Below are 14,849 nucleotides of genomic sequence, written 5' to 3'. Positions count from 1 at the left end.
GCAGTACGTAGCGTTGGTAAACCAAGCACGGAGATATAAGAGAGGACACTTCTCTCTAATAGCTACCTAATAACAACCTAAATTAACCCCCCAAAACCCCCAAACCCCCCCCCCCCCCCCCTTCAAAAAAAAAAACAAAAACCTCAGCTCCTGCCAGGTGCTGACGCGTGGATGCCTATTGGTCCCGGTTGGTGGCACCAACCGGGACCAAAGGCCCTCCTGTCTGGGCTCCCCGCGCCGGCCACGTGGACGGCCTTTAGTCCCAGTTCGTGTAAGAACCGGGACTAAAGGGCTAGGCATTAGTAACAAACAACCCTTTAGTCCCGGTTCCAGAACCGGGACTAAAGGCCCTTATGAACCGGGGTAAAAGCCCCTTTTCCTACTAGTGAGTGTGCCTCTGGATCGGAGTCAGGTTAAGGAAAACTCTTAGTTCTAGTACATCACAATGGGACACACCAACAATTTGAACCAGTTTCCTATTACAGGGACATATAATGTTTTCAATGCCAAGATTTTTTGATATTTCGAAATGTTGACACATACACTTTAAAATAGAACTCAGACACTGAAAGTGCCATAGACAACATATCTGTATTTTGCAGGTACAGATGGCTAGGCATATGTTTGGAGCTACGGACTGGTGAAGGCAAATGCCATCACCCATGTACCCGGTTGCATCTCTACCCTTGAAAATTTCTAGGCTTGATCTTGCATGCTGACCTTGCCTTTAAAAAAAACTCAAAGCTTAACAAAAACATAAACTGTGCAGGCCTCAATTCCCAGTTTGGAAGAGATGATGGATTCATTTGGAATCGGGTTTTCCAAATGTTCAGATGATAAAACAACAAATATTTTCCGAAACAGCAGAAGTGTGAAGTTTTATCATGTTTTCCGAAACAAAGAGAAGATTTGAATACAACCTTTGGCTTAGTGTTCAGCTTTCTTGAACGGTTTCGGTTTTCCCGAGGTGCCCGTACTGGTTGCAGTCTGCTCCTACGTCCTTCAAGGCTGCGATCAACCGCGGCACGATTTTGCCTAGTGCAAGTTTGAAACCCATGTAGCCAGAGTACTCCTTGCTAGTATCTGTGGGGCAGGCATCGACGTGGAGGTGCCGACCACAGCTCCTTGCAAACAGGCCTCGCAAGCTATGAGAATGTAATGGCGGCGCTTGCAAAAGTGACTTTTCACAAAATCCTTGAATTCTACAGTACATGTAACAATCACAATATCAAAGGATTATATCACGTTTTGGCAAAGGTTCTAGAAGGTACACAATTACGATATAAAATTGTTAGAGTAGTCATTATGGTATACGACTTCTAGTCCAAGTCAGTTTTGTATCCCTATCCCAAGTCGGTTTGTACCCTCTTATATACTCTTGTATGCCGCACCAAATCATCAATAAGCAACAGTTTTATTCAGCTTTCATGGTATCAGATACCGGTCCCAGGGTTTAGGGTATGGCTCCGCCAACGTCGCCACCGCCGCCGCCGCCCGGCTACTTCGAGCGCCGGGCCGCACTCATCGCCAAGGTTGCCAACGCCGCGGCCGCTTCTCTCTCGGCCCTCACCATAGCTCCACAAAACTACCCTGCACCCATCCTCGCCGCACCAATATCTCTTGCTGACACAATCTCCGACGTCAGCCCCTACATCCCCATAGTTCTTGATCTCGCCGCCCACAACTACTATCATTGGAGACATCTCTTCGATCTCCACCTCGGCCGTTGCAACCTGCGCTCGCATGTCGCCGCCAACTGTCTTCCCCGCCCCGACGATCCGCAATGGTTGAAAGACGAACTCGCGATCGTCCAGTGGTTCTACACCCGCATCACCACCGAGATCTTCAACATGCTCGATCACGACGGCGCCACCGCTGCCAACATCTGGCACTCCCTCCGTCAGCTCTTCCAAAGCAACACCGACGCTTGGAAAAATGCTCTCCACACCGAGCTTCGCAATATGGTGCAAGGAGACGCCCCGGTGAACCTGTTCTGCCAGCGCGTTAAGACCATTGGTGATGAGCTCCGCGAACTCGGCGATACAGTTAGCGACTCACAGCTAATCAATATCGTCGTCGTCGGCCTCAGCGAAGACTTTGACAAGCAAGCCTCGTTCATACCGATGATACGGCCCCCTCCTACCTTCGCTGAAGTTCGTTCCTTGCTACAACTCGCGGCGGAAACACAAGCTCGCAAGGACTCTCGCCCCAAGGTCTTTCATGCTGCGGCTCGTCCTCCTCTGTCGTCTACACCAGTGCCGCCTTCCATGCCGGCTCCTGCCGCCGGGCCGTCCGCATCGTCATCTGTTCAACCGCCCCCAGGCTGGCATCCTAGTCCGAACTACCGCGGCAAAAACCCTATCTACAGGCCGCCGTCGACTCGTTCGGTTCCGCCTACGACATCACCAGCACCGAGTCCTGCACCACCCACCAGTGCTCCATTTGCGGTTGCATGGCGGCCTCCTCATGATCCTTGGACAGGGCTTGTTCAAGCATGGTCCATGCCCTGGTCCGCTCCGTCCACCCTCGGTGCTCCGCCGGCATACTCAGGTGCCTGGCAACCCGGCCTTCGGCCGCCTACTGGTGCTCCCGGGGTTCTCAACCCCCGACAGCCGGCCAATGCCTATCACGCCGCCCCGACGTATGCTCCTTATGGTCATTACACCACCGACGGCGGCGCCTACTACACACCTCAGCCGGCCCTGCTCCTGACGCCACCCCCACCACAGCCGGCCAATGCCTACTACACTCCCCAGCCGGCCCTACTGCCTTCACCATCGTATCCGCCGGCACTGCTTCCGACGCCACCCTCACCTGCGACGCCGAGCTGGGATCAAGCTGCCTTTCTCCAGGCCATGAATAACTTTGCTGCACAAGGAAACTCAGGTACGGATTGGATCTTTGATTCAGGGGCCTCTAGTCATATGTCTGCATCTAGTAATTGGTTATCTTCTTGCACTAAATCTCATTTCCCTTCCATTATCCTTGGAGATGGATCATCTATTCCTATATATTGTGTTGGTCAGGCTCAACTTCCCTCTTCCACCAAACCTCTTTTACTTCGCGATGTTCTAGTTGCACCCGCCCTCATTAAAAATCTTATCTCTGTTCGCCAATTTACTTGCGACAATCTAGTTTCGGCTGAATTTGACCCTTTTGGTTTATCTGTGAAGGATTACCTAACCAAGGCCGAGATCGCTCGCTTCAATAGCTCCGGTGATCTTTATTCTCTTAATGGAGTTCCTGCCGCCACCCCTCCAACATCCATGCTGGCCTCCGTCGATCTCTGGCATCGTCGCCTGGGCCATCCCAACCCCGCCATCTTAGCTTCTATGCTTAGTGAATTTACCATACCATGTAATAGGGACTCTCATAATTCTGTGTTTTGCGAGTCTTGTCAATTAGGCAAACATGTGCGTCTTCCCTTTAGTTCCTCTAGTTCTTGTAGCACATATCCCTTTGAATTAATACATTGTGATTTATGGACCTCTCCCATTGCAAGTGTTTCGGGTTTTAAATACTACCTTGTTATCCTAGATGATTTCACCCACTTTGTCTGGACTTTTCCTCTACGCAACAAATCCGAGGTCCATTCTCTTTTCCTTAATTTTCAACGCTATGTGTCTGTTCACTTCTTCCTCCCAATTCGCTTTATCCAATGTGACAATGGTCGCGAGTTTGATAACATTAAAAATCGTACTTTCTTCTTACAGCATGGCATCCTGCTTAGGTTCTCATGTCCCTACACCTCCCCTCAAAATGGTAAAGCAGAACGCTCTCTTCGCACCCTCAATGATATAGTTCGCACTCTCCTCATTCAATCATCTATGCCTCCCAAGTTTTGGGCTGAAGCCCTACACATGGCCACCTTCCTTCTAAATATTCGACCTTCTAAAACTAAACCCAACACTACTCCCTATTATTCCCTCTTTCTTTCCCACCCCGACTACTCCGCGGTTCGTGTTTTCGGCTGTCTCTGTTTTCCCAATGCCTACGCCACTTCTGCAAATAAATTGTCACCACGTTCTATCTCATGTGCTTTTCTCGGCTTCTCTGACGAGCACAAAGGCTATCGCTGTCTCGACCTTCACACCGGATATGTTCATGTCTCTCGTCATGTCACGTTTGCTGAGCACATTTTTCCTTTCTCACAACGCACTACTACACCATCCAACACCCCTAGCTCCGCAAACACCCCATCTCCCCGTCCTTTCCAACTATATACTCCCCTGCCTGCCGAACACAACTTATCACCACCACCATTAACACCCACCATAGCCAACCCCAACCATACACTCACCCCACCCGAGACGTCCCCAACACCCCTGACCCCTGCTCCCTCCCCAACACCCCCGGCCCCTACTCCCACTCCACCACCCAGCCCTGCTCCCACTCCACCACCCAGCCCTACTCCTTCGTCCGACTCTTCTGCTGCGCCGAACTCACCAGTACCCACCTTACCCCCTCGTGCTATTCCTACAGCAGCCCCGATTAATGATCATCGCATGTGTACTAAGGCCAAATCAGGATTTCATCAACCCCAAGACCGCCTAAACCTTCATACCTCCGTATCTCTCACTTCTCTTCCAAAGAATTACAAAACTGCTCTACTTGATCCCAATTGGGTCGCTGCCATGCAAGAAGAATATAATGCTTTACTTCAAAACAACACCTGGCAACTTGTTCCTCGTCCTCCCAATACAAATATTGTTTCTGGCAAATGGATTTTTCGCCAAAAGTTCCACTCCGATGGGAGCCTCTCATGATATAAAGCCAGGTGGGTTTGTCGTGGCTTTTCTCAGCAACAAGGAATTGATTACGAAGAAACCTTCTCTCCTGTTGTTAAACCTAGCACCATTCGCACCTTTCTTAGTGTTGTTGTCTCCTCTTCATGGCCCATTCACCAACTTGATGTTAAAAATGCTTTCCTCCATGGTTCCCTTCAAGAAACTGTCTACTGCCAGCAACCTCTGGGTTTTGAAAATCCATCCTTTCCAACTCATGTATGTCTTCTTCAGAAATCTCTCTACGGTCTTAAACAGGCCCCACGAGCTTGGTTTCAACGCTTCTCCTCCTTCATTCAAACAATAGGCTTCACTCCATCTCTCTCCGACACCTCTCTTTTTGTGTATCATCAAACTTCTGACACTGCCTATTTACTTCTCTATGTAGATGATATCATTCTTACCGCCTCCTCTCAAAAGTTCTTAGATCATATTGTCTCTCTTCTTAGATCTGAATTTTCTATGACTGACCTAGGACTCCTTCATCATTTCTTAGGCATTGCTGTTGTTCGAGATTCCTACAGCCTTTTTCTTTCCCAACGCCAGTATATTCTTGATCTTCTTAATCGTGCTGGTATGCTTGACTGTCAATCATCTCGCACTCCTGTCGATACTAGTTTTAAACTTTCGGCTACCGGTGAACCCTTTTCCGATCCTACTCTCTATCGTAGCCTAACAGGTGCTCTCCAATATCTCACCATTACTCGTCCTGAAATCTCTTTTTCTGTTCAACAAGCATGTCTCTATATGCATGATCCCCGGGTTCCTCACTATAATCATGTTAAACGCATTCTTCGGTATTTAAAAGGAACTCTCAATCATGGTCTCCACCTCAATAATTCTTCTCCAAACTCGCTTACCGCATACTCTGATGCAGACTGGGCTGGTTGTCCTGACACTCGAAGGTCCACTTCCGGTTTTTGTGTTTTTCTTGGTAACAATTTGATTTCTTGGTCTTCGAAAAGACAGGTTACAGTCTCACGTTCGTCGGCCGAGGCTGAGTATCGCGCTGTGGCACATGCCGTTGCAGATACAATCTGGATTCGGCAGTTACTCTCCGAGCTACACAGGCCTATTGAGCAGGCCACTATTGTCTACTGTGACAACATATCAGCAGTCTACATGACCAGCAATCCAGTTCAACACCGACGCACAAAGCATATTGAGATTGATATTCATTTTGTTCGTGAAAAGGTTGCTCTTGGTCAGGTTCGGGTGCTTCATGTTCCCTCTACGGCTCAGTTTGCTGACATTTTCACCAAGGCACTGCCTACTAAGCCGTTTCAAGACATCTGTTTCAGTCTCGACGTCGTCGAGCCTGCCGTTGATACTGCGGGGGATGTTAGAGTAGTCATTATGGTATACGACTTCTAGTCCAAGTCAGTTTTGTACCCCTATCCCAAGTCGGTTTGTACCCTCTTATATACTCTTGTATGCCGCATCAAATCATCAATAAGCAACAGTTTTATTCAGCTTTCAAAAACCACTACAACAATATAGGAAATTTCATGAAATTTGATTGCATGCTTACATACGAGAGCTAGGTCGTAATGGAGTTCCACTCTAAATCAAAAGTTAACCTTGAAGCCACACTCTGTAAATGCAGGTGGTGGCTCAAGTTTTATCAACTAAAGACGGAACCTCAGTATTTAAAATACAGGTAGCAATTGATTTTTTTTCCCGCAAAAAAAAAAACAACTGATTTTGGAGGAACCAAATCCCTGCATCGGGATGTTTTGCTAACAAGGAACGACGTGGTTTTCGACAAAAATAAGGTTTCTTCCTTGCATGTTACGCATTTCCTCCGTAAGTGATTTTACTGTAGCAATCGGATCACGAACAGCTTTTTACAGCAGATGTACCCCATATGGACGGCAGTTCAGTTCTCGGATCGGTCCTCCGACGTCTTAGGTTGTTTTATTTTCATATAGTACTATGTTAGTTTGCATTTTTTTCTTTGTATAGTTTAAAGCATTATTTGTTTAGGTTATGTACATCTATTGTTCGGTGATTTTGAGATGCCTAACCTCTCATGCCAACTGGTAGGGTTGTGTACATGTTGTCGTGCAGAGGCTAGCTATGAATTCTAGTTTTTTGTATCGTCCTTTTTTTAAATGCCAGGTTTGCACACGGCCATCTCTGGGCCTTACGGGATGGGTAGGATCATCGAAATCACTAATTGAGGAGCAATGTCAAAAAAAAACTAATTAAGAAGCACTCCTTTCAAAGATCATTTTCACCCTTCTCAGGTTGCAACAAATGGCACGCTGCATGTGCGCCACTTGCCGCAGAGTTTTTCCTTTTTTTCATAGATCTGTTTATTCAAAACGTTTTATCTCTTAAAGCATGCGTTCAAATCTCGAACCATTTTCACCGCTGAATTTCTCGCGTCGAGATTTTCAGAACTAGATCACTTGTTGGTAAGTTTTGACAAAAAAATCACCAAAAAATTGAAAAAAAAGACGAAAAAACCTAACCGGGAGCACTTTTGTTTTCCTTTCCGAAAGCCATTTCCGAGAGGCACGGTCGTGCCTTTCGCAGAAGCAAATCCGTGCCTCTCACGGAAGAAAAAAAATTAAAAACGCGTTTTTTTTGTTTCTGAGAGGCACGGAAGCAAAACCGTGCCTCTCACAGAAGGAAAAAAAAAAGAAAACATGTCGTGCCTCTCACAGAAGGAAAAAAAACATGTTTTTCTTCGTTTCAGAGAGGCACGGGCGTACCTCTCGCAGAGGGAAAACCATGCCTCTCACGAAAAAAAGAGAAAACGCATTTTTTTCATTTTCGGGAGGCATGGTCGTGCCTTTGCGGAAGCAAAACCGTGCCTCTCACTGAAGGAAAAAAAAAAGATAAAATGAGTTTTTTCCGTTTCGGAATGGCACGGCCGTGCCTCTCACGGAAGCAAAACCGTGCCTCTCATGGAAGGAAAAAAAAAGGAGAAAATGTGTTTTTCGTTTCCGAGAGGCACGGCCGTGCCTCTGACGGAAGCAAAAGCATGCCTCTCACGAAAGTAAAAGAAAAAAGAAAACATGTTTTTTCCGTTTACAAGAGGCATGACCGTGCCTCTCGCTGAAGCAAAACTGTGCCTCTCACGAAAAAAAAAAGAGAAAACACGTTTTTTTCCTGTTTCCAAGAGGCACGGCTGTTCCTCTTGCGGAAGCAAAACCGTGCCTCCCGCGGAAGGAAAAAAATGAGTTTTTTCCAGCAAAAAAGATCCCCCAAAAAAATTTATCGAAAAGCTACGAAAGGCGGGTGGAAAATCGAAAAGCCGAAAAAACCAAAAAAATACCGTCTAAAAAGCCGAAACGCATGTGAAAAAACAAACAAAAAAACTTGCGGGAGTGCCTAGAGCGCGACACATAGCGGCAGCAAAGAGCGCGCCAAGTGACGCACTCTCAGCCCACCCCAAGTGACCCTTGGGGAGGCTCCCGAATGAGCGTTCGTCAATTAGTTGCTCTCCAGGAGCATAGTAATATACACACGAGACCATGAAGTAAATTTTAAAAATGTTCATAAATATGAAAAATGTTCCGGCTTTCATTTATTTATTGATTCAAAAAAATCCAACTTTTGAAAATGTTCCGACTTTCATACATTTATGAATTTCTTCAAAATATGTTAGCAAACTTAAACAATGTTCACAAAATACTGAAAAACGCTTGTATATTTACTTTGTAAAAAATAAAAATGTTCCATTAAATGTCCCATAATTCAAAAAGGGTTTTGCATTTCGAAAAAAAACAATAATTTAAAATGAAGGAAACAAAAAGTCCATCAATAAAAGAAACAAAAAAGTAAAAAAGAAAATAAAAGCCGAGATGAAAGAACCACAGAAGAAAAAAAACACTTCAAGGAATGTTTTAGAACCTCCCCAAAAATCGGTAGGAAGCAAAGCAGGCAGGAAAAACACAGAATTGTCTCAGCCCATTTAGCAGTGCTATGTTAAGGTGGTGCTCATTTACTCTGTATTTTAAAAAGGGCATGTCTACGTCTCCCTTATGGCCAGACGGGCGTGCGCATCACGACGACTATATCTCGCATTCAGCGAGACGGCAGGAAGCCTCGATGAAGGTTCTGCAGTAATCGGGCTGACCCATTCGTGCACAGTTATAAAGAAAAAAAAACGGAAAAGCGGAGAAGCAGGCATCGATCTGGTCTCGCGGAAGCTGGCCACTGCGCTCACAATTTCTAGGTGATATGAAGTAGGCGCGCTACTTACTTGACTCAGTTTTCCATTGGTTTTTTGTGTCTTTTTTCTTCTGTTTTTTCACATTATTTTCTTTATTTTTTCTGTATTTTTACTGGATTTTTTCTTTATTTTTCTTTGATTTTCTTTATTCTTTTCACCGTTCTCATTGCTTTTTCTTATTTTCTTTCATTTTTCTTTGTTTTACTTCGGTTTTGTTTACCTTTTTCCTTGTTTTCATCGGGTTTTCTTGTTTCCTCACGGGCTACAATGGTATATATATTATAAATTTATTAATACACGATAAAAGAATTTCAAGTTCAAGAATAACATTTTTCAAATACCAGATTAACCTTTTCTAATACATGGTCAACAATTTCAATACGCTTTATTTTCTTTCAAATGTTTTAATTTTCAAATACAAGTCTAACATTTTTTAATATAAGGTCAAATATTTTCTACACATATTTCAAAAAATTAATGAAAGTTTAATATTTTTTGAAAACCTGATAAGCATTTTTTTTCTATACACATTTAACATGTTTCAAATTCAAGTTTAACATGTTTTGAATACACGGCCAACATTTTTTCTACACAGATTTAACATTTTCAAATGCTTGATTAAAAAAATTAAATACTTGTTTAACATTTTTTAATATTGAGATTTTTTTAATACATGATAAACTTTTTCCACATACATTATATATTTCTGTTATACAAATTTTATATACATGAGAAACATTTTCTCTATATATTTTTAACATTTTTCAAAGATTCGCCAACATTTTTTTCAATGTTTTATGCAAAGTATTTTTGTAATATATTTATTTAATATTTGGAAGTATAAACAAAAACTAAAAATAAAGCCAAACGTACAAAAAAATCGTAAAAATGGAGAAAATAAACAAGGCAATGGCCTCCTGCGAGCGGCTGGCTTATCTAACTCTCCCCTTCAGCGAGGGTTCCCTAGGTCTCGCTAGGAAGCGAGACATACAGGCGCCCCATTCACATTGCGTCATTCATCACTGTGGCTTGTCAGCCTAGTAGCTAGAACCGTAATGGTTTTGTTTCTTCATGCTTTGTTCACCCTGTTTTCTTTGTGCACTTTTTTTACTTTTTATATGTTTTAAATTTTCTAAATATAAATATTAAAAAATAGATACATTTTAAAGATTAATTGCACATTTTGAAAATGTTCATGCGGTGCGAAAAATTGTCCATACAATTTTATAAAATGTTTATGGACATTTGATAAAATATTGGTGACATTAAAAATCAGGCATTTTGAAAATATGTTCATGAGATTTTGAAAAAATGTTATAAAATGTATAAACAAGATGGGTTATTTTAAAAAATCTTACCATTAAAACAATGTTTGTGACATTCAGGAAACTGTTCTAACACTTCAGAAAAGTTTAACACATTCGAAAATGTTCAAAAAATATTCAAGGTGTACACAAAAAACGTTCAAGCTGTATCTTAAAATTGTTTCTGGTGTATTCAAAAAATATTCAATGTGTACTAAAAAAATGTTCAAGGTGTATTTAAAAAATATTAAACATGTATCAAAAAATGTTCAACCTGTATTTTAAATTTTTTTAACATGTATTCGAAAAAATGTTCAACATGTATTTAAAAATGTTCAATGTATACGAAAAAATGTACTGCATGTATTAATTAATAATTAATGAACGCGTTATTTACTGAACCGTTTTCAATTCTTTTGGATCGCGACGACTCAGATGTGGGATTTACTTCCATGACCTATCCGGCCTGCACTATATAGTCAGGCAGACGTCTACCTTAGCCGCAGCCGAATCGCATGGTTTCGCACCACCGTTCCAGATCATTGTGCCGCCACGCAAGTCTTCTCCATCGCTCCTTTCGGCGTGCAGCGCGAGAAGGGACAGCAGGACTCCGGAACCCCTCCTCTCGTGATCCTGTACGGGAGAGGGGCGATCAGGTTTTTGGAGAGCGCACTCGCGCGACTGCTGGCAGCGACGACTTCACCGACGACGACTTCTTCCCCGACCTCGGCAACCTCTTCCTCAACGACATGGGCGACAACCTCAACGCCAACGGTGCTGCTCCCGTTGCACCGTATGTGTTTCTCTCCTTCCTGTTCGAGATCGTGGTAGAATTAATGTTTCTAGTCTGTGTCCTAGATTCGATCTGTTCATCTACTATGCTAGTCCATATGATTAGTATAATCTCTGTTATAGCCGTCATGATTTATTTTGTGCTTATTAGGATTAAATTTCGTAGTAACTTGCTCATATATTGAACAGTCAGGAAAAAAAGGCATGTTTGCATGCAGAAAGGAGACATAGATGCCTTGGTTGAGGATGCTACAAGCGTGCAACAAACGGCGCTGGGAGAGTAGGGATGCTCCACCGTCAGGATTTCATATCTGTGGACTGGTGGCCTGATCTAGGATTGCAAGAAAAGCTGGAGGCTCGTGAGATGCTCGAGATCGACTTTTATTTTGGCTCGAGTCGAAAAGAAATGAGTTGAGTATGAACACTTTGTGTAGCTCGATCGAGAAACGAGTCGATCGTGAGCCAATACTGGCTTGCTCGATTTTAATCGATATCATATAATTATATTACATAATTTGATATATATTATTGGAAATTTATTACCATAAAGGCAGTAAGAGTGTGATTGTTCTCCATTTTACCTACGATCGTATATGGAAGATTAATTAAGTGTGGAGAAAATTTTTAGCCCCAATATGGTATATAGTCAGCCATGTGCAACATATAATGTTTTTCTGGTCAAAGTTTGAGATTAGAAATACCTTCATTTTCATCGTTTGCTAGTTCATTCATGATCTCTTGCTATTAAATACTTCCGCCGTCTCATAATATAAGAGTGTTTTTAATACTACACTAGTGTTAAAAACAACCTTATATTATAAGACCGAGAGAGTACTAGTCTTCAGTTGAAAGAGAATAAGTTTTGGCCTATCTTGTCTAATAATTTTTCTTCTAGATTATTTTACTCGAAACTAACTTGAAATCGATTCGAGATCGTTACAAGCTGAGCACGGGCCACTTTCTACAGCTCGCCCTCAAGTTTCGCTCAGTTTGAGCTCGCTCAAATTTTAGTATAAGTTGAGCCGAGCCTAATACAACTCGCTCGAACTCGACTCATTTGCAGCCCTAGCTTGGTATTACGCGACGATCTGAAGTCAACTGCAGCCTAAAAAAACTGCAAAAAAAATGGTTGTAGGCCCGTCAATAGAGACGCACCGTGCCCTTACAATTCCACAGTGACTACGACTGCCTACCATTTCTGTGGTGTGAAGTAACTCGACCTTATTTTCCACATTGACTTACTGGGCACTGGAAACACACCCAACTGGTCTTTCACGCTAGACGGCAATGCCATGGCATCCACTTAAACTACACCATGCCATAAAAGCTTATCTCTGCTAAGTGAAAGCAAAAACAGTTTCCTTGTTCAACACCACACAACCTAAAGTTCTCGGGATGGAAGCAATTCTGTCTGCGGCTACAGGTGACCTTGTTAGCAGATTTTTCTCCTTTCTGATAAGCAGATATTCGGGACTCGTATGCTCAGAGGGGAAGCATGTGGATGTGGAGAGGTTGCAGCAACTCCTGCTAAGAGCTCAGATGGTTGTCGAGGAAGCAGATGGGCGGTACATCACCAACTCTGGTATGCTTCTACAACTCAAGATGCTAGCTAGGGCTATGTACCATGGTTATCATGCTCTAGACACTTTCAAGTGCAACCAACTAATCAACAAAGAGGGCTCTACGGAAGTGATGAGTACTGGCTCATTTATGTCATATCTTGGCACTCCCCTCAAGCGCTTCCGTACACACGCTGGTATATCGGATCACAAAGTTTGTAACAAGCAGGACCTACAAGGTGCCTTACTGAATTTAGAGACGGTCATCTCTAATATTACAGAGTTTGTTATACTTTTGGGCGGGTGCAAACCCATGTTTCGCAGACCCTATGACACATACCTTTACGTCAACAACTTCATGTTCGGTCGTTTGACAGAGAAGCAACAAGCCATCAACTTCTTGTTAGAACGCAACCATCTTGGTTCTCCATCTGTGCTTGCCATTATCGGTGGCTACCGAGTCGGGAAGAAAACTTTGGTCGCACATGTATGCAATGATGAGAACGTTCGTAGTCACTTCTCTTCAATTTTGCAGCTTAGTGCAGACAACTTCTCTAGGATAGACAATGAAAGGGGCACATCAGGGAGAGCATTGGTTATTGTTGAATTTCTTTCAGATGTTGATGATGGGGAGTGGGAACCTTTTTACCGGGCAGTGACATCCACAAGCATAGAAAGTAAGGTTATAATCATAAGTAGGATGGAAAGCTTGACGAGATATGGTACTGTGAAGCCAATCCACCTAAGTAAATTATCAGATGAGGAGTACATCTACCTCTTCAAGACACTAGCATTTGGAAGTGCACACAGTGAGGACTATCCAAAGCTGACACTGTTGGCAGGAGAATTCATCAAATTGTTGGATGGGTCATTTGTGGCAGCATATTCAGTTGCCAATGGGTTGAGGACGAATCTAAGCCTTCGATACTGGATTTGTATGTTTAAGAGATACAAGAATGTGACAAAGAAAAACTTGTCCATGTTTGGTGAGCATATTGCAGACCGTTTCAAAAGAAATTGTCCAGTCGACTTCACCAACTTTCTTCCTTCTCCCGCTGCTCCGCTATACCTTATGCCTCCTCAGACTGAAGCTGAGGTTCCCGAAAGGAGACTGCCCAAGATTAAGATTAGAGACATCATTGACAATCCCTCTGTTCGTCCCAAGGGTGACTTTGTATTAGTGACATGGGAATCTAGGATACCCCCATATAATGAGTACAGTTACTATGTCCCATCTTGTGCTCAGTCGCAACCTAAAACAACCATGAGGAGGAAGCGTGAAGCAACTATTTCTCTCTAGTGTTCTTTGTATCAAGCTTTTTCTGTTTCTTCTCTTGTTTGATGTAGTGATAATTCTTGTAATCGAACTTGAATAACTGAATAATGGGCAACGTGTGTCACTTGATGCAGAGGCTTTGGGTTTACCTCCTCTTGGAATGAATATTAATTACAATAACTTGTGAATTTCGTCATGGTCACAGCAGGCATGTCAAGTTTGTGTACTGCAGATGCTATTAGCTCCACGTACGTACGCATGACGGCAGACTCGCTGATAAACAAATCCATATGTCTGTTCCACTCCAGAGATGGCATTCATACGGCTGTGTTGCTCCACAAATGACGACTCGGTGTGAAACATTAATCAGATGCATGATTTAGAGACTGACAGCCCTGACAACGCGACGCCTGAATCCATATGTGTTTGGCCACGAGACATGACCAGTGCAGGTGAGTAGAGGACAAGAGCTCGCGCATATATAGTTGGCCAAAATATTCATTTGGCCAGCCTCTTCTCTACATACAATTGGCACACCAGACGCGGTTCAGGTGGAGGAGTCAAACGAAGAACTCGCACCTTGTCGCGCCCAAGCGGTCCAAAAGGAGGACCTGAGCTTGTGGAATAGAATCTTGCCTTGGAATTGTGCAAAAAAAAAAAAAATTGAACAACTGAATTGTGCAATGTAAGCTGGGCTTGTGGAATAAATTCCAGATGTTGTGAAATTCCAAGTAATGGAATCGTCCGCGCCCACACTTAGCTGAATGTTTCTCTCCCGAAGTAGCTTCCCAACCGAGAGTAAATTCGCCTCACCACCCTCAGAGACTTCTCTGGGACAGAAGAATGATCAGTCGTCGTGCATGCATTCTTCATGTGAAGAGAGAGAAACAATGTATAGCAGAAAGAACTGCATGCAGGGTGGAGCACTACACTCATGACTACATACAT

This window comes from Aegilops tauschii, chromosome 3 (assembly GCF_002575655.3).
Source record: "Aegilops tauschii subsp. strangulata cultivar AL8/78 chromosome 3, Aet v6.0, whole genome shotgun sequence".
NCBI classification, from domain to species: domain Eukaryota; kingdom Viridiplantae; phylum Streptophyta; class Magnoliopsida; order Poales; family Poaceae; genus Aegilops; species Aegilops tauschii.
The sequence above is the reverse complement of the archived record's forward strand: the minus strand, read 5'-3'. Positions refer to the sequence as shown.